This window comes from Macrobrachium rosenbergii, chromosome 13 (genome assembly GCF_040412425.1).
Source record: "Macrobrachium rosenbergii isolate ZJJX-2024 chromosome 13, ASM4041242v1, whole genome shotgun sequence".
NCBI lineage: Eukaryota > Metazoa > Arthropoda > Malacostraca > Decapoda > Palaemonidae > Macrobrachium > Macrobrachium rosenbergii.
This window is the reverse complement of record NC_089753.1, coordinates 45,111,413-45,118,912: the sequence shown is the minus strand read 5'-3', so window position 1 is coordinate 45,118,912 and position 7,500 is coordinate 45,111,413. Positions and strand designations below refer to the sequence as shown.

At 34.6% G+C, this 7,500-nt stretch overlaps 1 long non-coding RNA gene across 1 annotated transcript in view; it reads left to right on the top strand.

The window, feature by feature from the left end:
• LOC136844681 (uncharacterized) overlaps positions 1 to 7,500 on the top strand; it is a 255,134-nt gene that overhangs the window by 48,149 nt on the left and 199,485 nt on the right. The gene's annotated exons all lie outside the window — the stretch shown is intronic.

The following is a 7,500-nucleotide window of genomic DNA, read 5'->3' as shown; positions in this document are numbered from 1 at the left end:
TACACACATATATATGTGTATATTATACAGTATATATATATATATATATATATATATATATATATATATATATATATATATATATATATATATATATATATATATGTGTGTGTGTGTGTGTGTATATTATTATATATATAATGAGGGTTATGAATTTCCTTCAGGTTTTGATTGCTTGTGAGATAGAGTTGGTTTTATAATTCTCAACTCAAAGGCAATGATACAGTTGCTTTCATTAACAATATACGACAAGAGGTCTATAAGCAACTCGATTGTGAATGGAACATGTCCATTACCCATTGGATAAGTGATGTGAGGTGTCTGGAGACTTCTTACAAAAGACAGTCCATTGAAAGAAAAACAAGATGTAAACAATAAGAGGCAGTAAACAATAAGAGAGAGAGAGAGAGAGAGAGAGAGAGAGAGAGAGAGAGAGAGAGAGAGAGAGAAAACACTGTCAGCTTCTGTGGAGTCAATAGTAAAGACTGTAGGAGAGGATAAGACTTGAGGAAGTTTCTAAGAGGTATAGTGAACGAGGGACAATTCGCTTTCCGGGTTTCATGTGCTCAAGATATTTTGTTTATTATCCTGAATCTCATTTTTTTCATATTCAGTGATCTTGTCTTGTATCGTCGTCAACATTGGCTTTCACATACGTACGGAAGATAAGAGTATTAAAGTTTGTTATGAATTATACCCGTTTTGCCCTCAATATCTTCCAGTGGTGTTGTTTGTTCAAATTTTAATTCAAGTTGTCTAACCGTGCGAGACTACCCTCTTCTTCATGATCATAAACACTTCTGTATTTATAACACAACCCCACGTAGGTTATGTCAGCCTTAGAGTTCAGACTGTGATTACTTGATGCTTCAGACTGTTGAGTTTAATTGTGATTCGATTTACAAAAATTCTGTTGATAGACACGACTATTTTATTCATCGGTAAAGGGCTGCCATCCTCTCTCTCTCTCTCTCTCTCTATATATATATATATATATATATATATATATATATATATATATATATATATATATATATATATATATATATATATATATATATATATATATATATATATATATATATATATATAATATATATATATATAATGTGTATGTATATGTGTACATATGTGCGTATTAAAAGGAATTCATATTCATGAAATATTATTTTTGAACGGTCGCTTACAGGGCATGAAAAGAGGAAAAATATTTACTATTTCTTTGATAGATCCTGTGCCGAGCTCTGCTAAGAAATGGGACGTTGGGTACAGGAGATATGAATACCAAAGACGCATTTACATATTTGTACTATGAATTGCAATGAGAACATTCTATTCACTGAAAAATATGCAAATAAAGAAACAGATGCGACGGAATTGAATACTTTTGAGATTATCCTGTACTTGAGAAGTGCTTTTAGGAGAGAGAGAGAGAGAGAGAGAGAGAGAGAGAGAGAGAGAGAGAGATGTGTTTTATATTCAACCGTTTTTCTGTGTGTTGGTGTGTGTCCGTGAAATGGAGAGAGAGAGAGAGAGAGAGAGAGAGAGAGAGAGAGAGAGAGAGAGAGAGAGAGAGAGAAATGCTATGTTCATATACAACCATATTCTGTTTGTGTGTGTGTGTGTGAGAGAGAGAGAGAGAGAGAGAGAGATGATTATGAGAACCATTTTCTGTGAAATGTTATGTAAAACCATTTTCTGTGTGTTTGTGTGTGTGTGTGTGATCATGTGAGAGAGAGAGAGAGAGAGAGAGAGAGAGAGAGAGAGAGAGAGAGAGAGAGAAATGCTATGTTTATTTTCAGCCGTTTTTTTGTGTGATAGTGTGTGTGTGTGTGTGAGAGAGAGAGAGAGAGAGAGAGAGAGAGAGAGAGAGAATATCAAAGGATACAAAAATTTGTTTACTTTTTCTCCCAGTGGTCTCCGAGGACGGTGCCTTCAGCATCTGCGGATGTGTATAGAAGGACCGCTAGGATATTTTGTGAGTCTTAAAGATTTTAGTATTTGTAAGTCTTAGGCATTATTATTATTATTATTATTATTATTATTATTATTATTATTATTATTATTATTATTATTATTAGTAGTAGTAGTAGTAGTAGTAGTAGTAGTAGTAGTAGTAGTAACTGTTTTGTGAATGATTTGTGATATTAATTTATCATTTCGATATATTCTGTTAATTGCTTGACTCCCAGTTAATTTGAAATTGGGTTCTCTTTCCTTTAAAGTACTTGTTAACTTAGATACTGACTTTGTTTACTGAAATAATATTGAGCATATATTCATTTATTGAGCATTGGGATTGTTTTTATCAACTGAAGGGAAGTAATGAGAAAACCGATGAAAATGACAATTGATTTAAAAAGTATGGGTTGAGAAAGGGTCATTACGTTCAAGTGCAGGTGAATGAGACATTTAGAGATCTAATGATATTCTTGAGTTGCTATTTAAGAGGTAAAAATGTAAAGATCGTTCAGGGTTAAACTTCTTAAACGTGTTCAGTGTAAAGAGGTCGTCATGACAGTGTCATAAGCATTTCCATGGATTGTGAAAATTTAGAACCTTGCTCAGAATTGGAGATAAAATATTTACAGATCTGAGAGAGACTGGACAAGTTCTTTTGTGACGAAAATCGTCTCATAAACTGAATATATTTTATGATGTATTTCAACTACTGATCATGAACGTTTTTTACTCATAGACATCAATGATGCTTTTGAAATTTGTCGTGTCATAATTTTTTCGTTTTAAAAGATTTCAAAACTTTTGTAATAAAAACTAAACTTTTTCGGGCATTTCAGTCATTTTACCAGTGATAAAAGTTACAAATTATGAACTAGAAAAATAAATTCTCACTAGAGGAAAGATTTTAGTAGTCTCCAGAGAAACAAAATCCCGAGATTATCAAAACCATTACTGCTTCACCTTCCATAACAGGGCAACAGGAAAGAGCGTAATGCTCTTGAGTGCACTGAGCAACCAACTGTAATTACAGGAAATTCTCCCTTTTTGAAATTGGTGAAATTATTCAATTGTTTTAGCTCTCTCCAACTGGTATTAAATTCCCGTAATGGCTGGAGGACAGTTCCATTCCCTTGCAGATTATATGCACATTTCATTTTGAAATTCTTATTAACTTTAAAGAATAATATTGTAGTTTTTTCCCATAATTTGGGGGTTTTATGATAGGTTAAATCGTAAATCATAGAAGGTAAGATAAGCATTGGAGGTTTTTTAAAAGATAAGGAAAGAATAATGTCCATATTAACTGATTTGGGGGCAAAAATGTCAGATTGTTTTTGATTTTCATTTTAGTAAATTACTGAAAAGTGCAATGGCATATTTAACATTCTTCGTTCAGGATGTATTGCTTCAAATGGAATGAATCAATGGAGCTCGGGGTATGTAAGGATTTAAGTGATGTGAAAATGATAGCAACATTGGAAGGGGCTATAGAATTGTATACTGAGATGATTTAACCTAATAGAGAGAATTATAGAAGAAAATAAGATGGGAAATATATCGCGTAGGTAATCCACAATGCAATTTTCTATGGGGAAAGGTGAATCCGAAATTTCTAATATTGTTTTTTCTTAAGAGTATAACGTTACTAAAAGATGTGAAAGTAATATTCGTGTGTACGCAACTACTGGGCTAGCGTAATTGTAAATAAAACTTTATTCGTCCGAATGTAACCTTAACTTATTTTTCCGAATAAAAACCACTCGGAAATCAAACCTAATTTGATGAAAGGAACTAAATTATGATCAGGTTTCCAAGTAAATTAAAGGTATAATTATTTGCCGGACTGTTTACCCGTTAAAAAAAAAAACTTTAGATTTTGGTGTGCTAGTGGAAAATGTGATCATTTCAGAAATTATTAAATGTTTCATCCCATGGTATTCCAGAAATGATTAAAATGTTTCATCCCATGGTATTTCAGAAATTATTAAAATGTTTCTTCCCATGGTATTTCAGAAATGATTAAAATGTTTCATCCCATGGTATTTCAGAAATGATTAAAATGTTTCATCCCATGGTATTTCAGAAATGATTAAAATGTTTCATCCCATGGTATTTCGGAAATTATGAAAATGTTTCATCCCGTGGCATTTCAGAAATTATTAAAATGTTTCATCACATGGTATTAGAGAAATTATGAAAATGTTACATCCCGTGGTATTTTAGAAATTATTAAGACGTTTCATGGTATTCAAGCTGAGTTCTAGTTTTTAATCTAAAAATCCTGAGCTAATCATAATAGATACTATATACGCAATATTTACAAGTTACTGATATCATGATGTTATGTTATAGAGAATTTTTGTGATTATACTGTACATTTCAAGGTCTAATAACTATAGAAGGCCAATAAAAAAACACCTAAGATTATTTAATGATCCGAGTAGCAAGCCTTGAAAAAAAAAATAACGAGGACCCAAGAATAGAAGCGAAAATAGGCAAAAATCCGAATACCAAATGAGTTCCCCCGCAGAGGTCCTCGTAAAATGACTATGACCTTCATTTCCGTCGTATTGTTGTTGTCATAAGAAATTCATGAGATTCTTTCGGAACAATCAGAGAAGAGACGATGGAGTCGTCGTCTTCATCTTTTCTTTTCAACGGTGGGGTTGTTTGTTTACTTTTGGGGTCCCCGAATGTTGAAGGTTTTGCATTGTGGTTGTTAGGTATATCTTCTATCTCTCTTCCATGGTTAATCTCTCTCTCTCTCTCTCTCTCTCTCTCTCTCTCTCTCTCTCTCTACGGGGTGATCATTACTGTTGTCGTGAGACGCTAGGTGGCTAATTTCTCTCTCTCTCTCGGCAAATTTTCTCTCTCTCTCTCTCTCTCTCTCTCTCTCTCTCTCTCTCTCTCTCTCTCTAAGGGGTTGATCATCACTGTTGTGTGACGCTAGTGTATATAGAGATCAATCAGTCCATCAACCCAATGCACACTTTTCAGAAAGGACAATTTTAATGATTTAAAATGGCCATTGTCACTTGAGTAAAGACGGCCGACATAATCCTCTCTTAACTTTCTTTACTGTACCCCTAAAAATCTCTTTAAACAACTGTAGGAGGACGTAACGCAACGTAGGACTGAATGAGATGCCACAACGGGAAGATCCCTCAGAAAATGACCTCACTTTTAAATGCCCTCAAGTCCTCTTTTCCTCACTCCCATGCAAATCTGAAAAGCCAGCGAGCCTCTCAAGTACCCATTTTCAGATTAACGGCGGCGTGTTGCGACGGCGTTCTCTGCGTCGAAAATGTCTCCATTTCACGTTGGCTCTCTGGATGGCACTCAGGCAGAGATTTACGGTGAGATTTGATCTCTTAATGTCACGCTCTTGGCACTCTCTATCCATGAGGTGCCCCTAAAGTCATTCGTGGGGTGTGTGGCTCTATCTCCACCAACCCCCTCCCTTACTACCCCCTTCTGCAACAAATATCAATAATGATGATAACCCCAGTTTCAGCTTTTCCTTTCCTCAATAGGAATTACTGTGTCGCGTTCTTTGTACTTTGTACTTCTTGGCTGCTTGAAGAAGCTTTAATGATTTGATTTTCGTTTCAGCCTTTTATCAGTTACTCTTCGAATGAAAATGCTGACATTCAAAGCCTCTCTCTCTCTCTCTCTCTCTCTCTCTCTCTCTCTCTCTCTCTCTCTCTCTCTCTCTCTCTCAGATAACTTTTTCTATCTCTGATAACTTTTTTATTCTGGGTATTTCTTATTCTTTTGCTCTCAAGTAATTTCTCGTTTTATCTCTTCATTTCTTACTTTTTCCTATTCGAGTTTTGTATCTTGCGATTGCTGTCACAGCTTTCGTCTTTTATTTGACACATTTTCAGAATTCCGTTTATTTTTCTATGATGATGTTTTGATGATTATCATGAGTTTTATTTTTCATGAAATCACAAAACCACTCCTGTTATTTAATGTATCAAATATTTTCTGTAATTATGATATAAATGGATCATGAATTAAGAAAAACATAATTTTACTGAGTTCATTACCATTATTCTTTGAAGGGAAATATTAAAATTTCATTATGTAAATTAACAATTTGAATCATTATTTTAATTAAAAGAAAACAAATAATTGTTATGTATTTCATTTTACTGTCCACTTCAAGATGATATTAATAATGAATAATCTTTATTTTCCCTCGTCCCGTTTAATCAGAGCGGTCGGGGTTTCTCAGACAATATCCCTAACGAGAGAGTGTTCCATCGTATCTTTTCTGTCCTACATCGCCGTAATGCCTCTGAGGTATAATATACGTAACATAAAGGAAAGCCACTGCGTAGAAGTTAGGCCTATTTCCCTTTCTCTGACTGCCTTTTTAGATATGGATTTCATATTAACATCTGGGACTCTCGTTCCTATATTCAGCTTCATTTTCTCTTCTTTCTTGAGGAAAGAATGTTTAAAGCAATGTTGGCTTTAATATTCCGCGTGCATTCAAGTGTATGTAGGAAAAACGTAGGTTATTTGTTTGAATTTGATTCAAGTTTATTAAGCTATGTAGTCAAAGTTTTTTTTAGAAGATGTAGTTACAGGGACGGTATTTCAAATGCTGTTGATCGCTGGAAAGGCTCGAGATATTGTGAGATACCAGAATTGTTGGGGAAATATCAGTTTACAAACGGCTGGAAAAAAAATTGTCATAAAGGATGGATTAAACGTAAACCAGAGACTTAAATATCAACTGAGTGTTGCCACGGTGTTTTGATTTGTTAACAATATTATTTTGTGATTTGATAATACTATTATTCTAACGTGTGTGTGTGTGTGTGTGATGAGAACATATAAGCTGTAGAAAGTTTAAATGAAGCAGTGTATTTCAAGGTTCGAAGATGATTGCTTACATGAAAATAAATGGTAGCTACGTGCAAGAACTCTCGTATACGAAAATGGTGAAGGTTCATTACTTTTGAATTTAGTAATTCGAGAAGATATGATATAAAATGGACTCGACAATTTCTAGTCAAAGATTTTTTTTATCTTTTGCTATTTCGAAATAACTGTACAGAAGTTTGAGAGGAATATGAACTGTATGACATCAAGGGAAAAAATTAGTAATACGATATGATTCTTTGTTGTTTAATAGAATTTATCTATAATAATAAAGTCCGAGTGGTTCTTGTTTGTCATACCCTAGGGTGACAGTAGAGGAGACATGACACAGCCACCCACCCCCTGCAAACAGGTTTGTTCGCCCCGGATGTAGGTTGGGTAGGTAGGGGAACGGGAGGGTAGGGGAGACATCCACCCTCCTCATGCAAACCTGTTTGTCCGCCCGGGGTTGGGGCGGGGTAGGTAGGGGATCGGGAGGGTAGGTGAGACAGCAGCGCCGGGTTCCAGCGCGCGCTACGCGCCAACAAGCTCGTTAATGAATAATTTGTTCTTTTGCAAAGAAAGATGAAGTTCATTAGCTTATATTTAATAGTAGACAATGGACGTCTCCATTCTTAATTTTCATATGAAAAGAAGGAATAA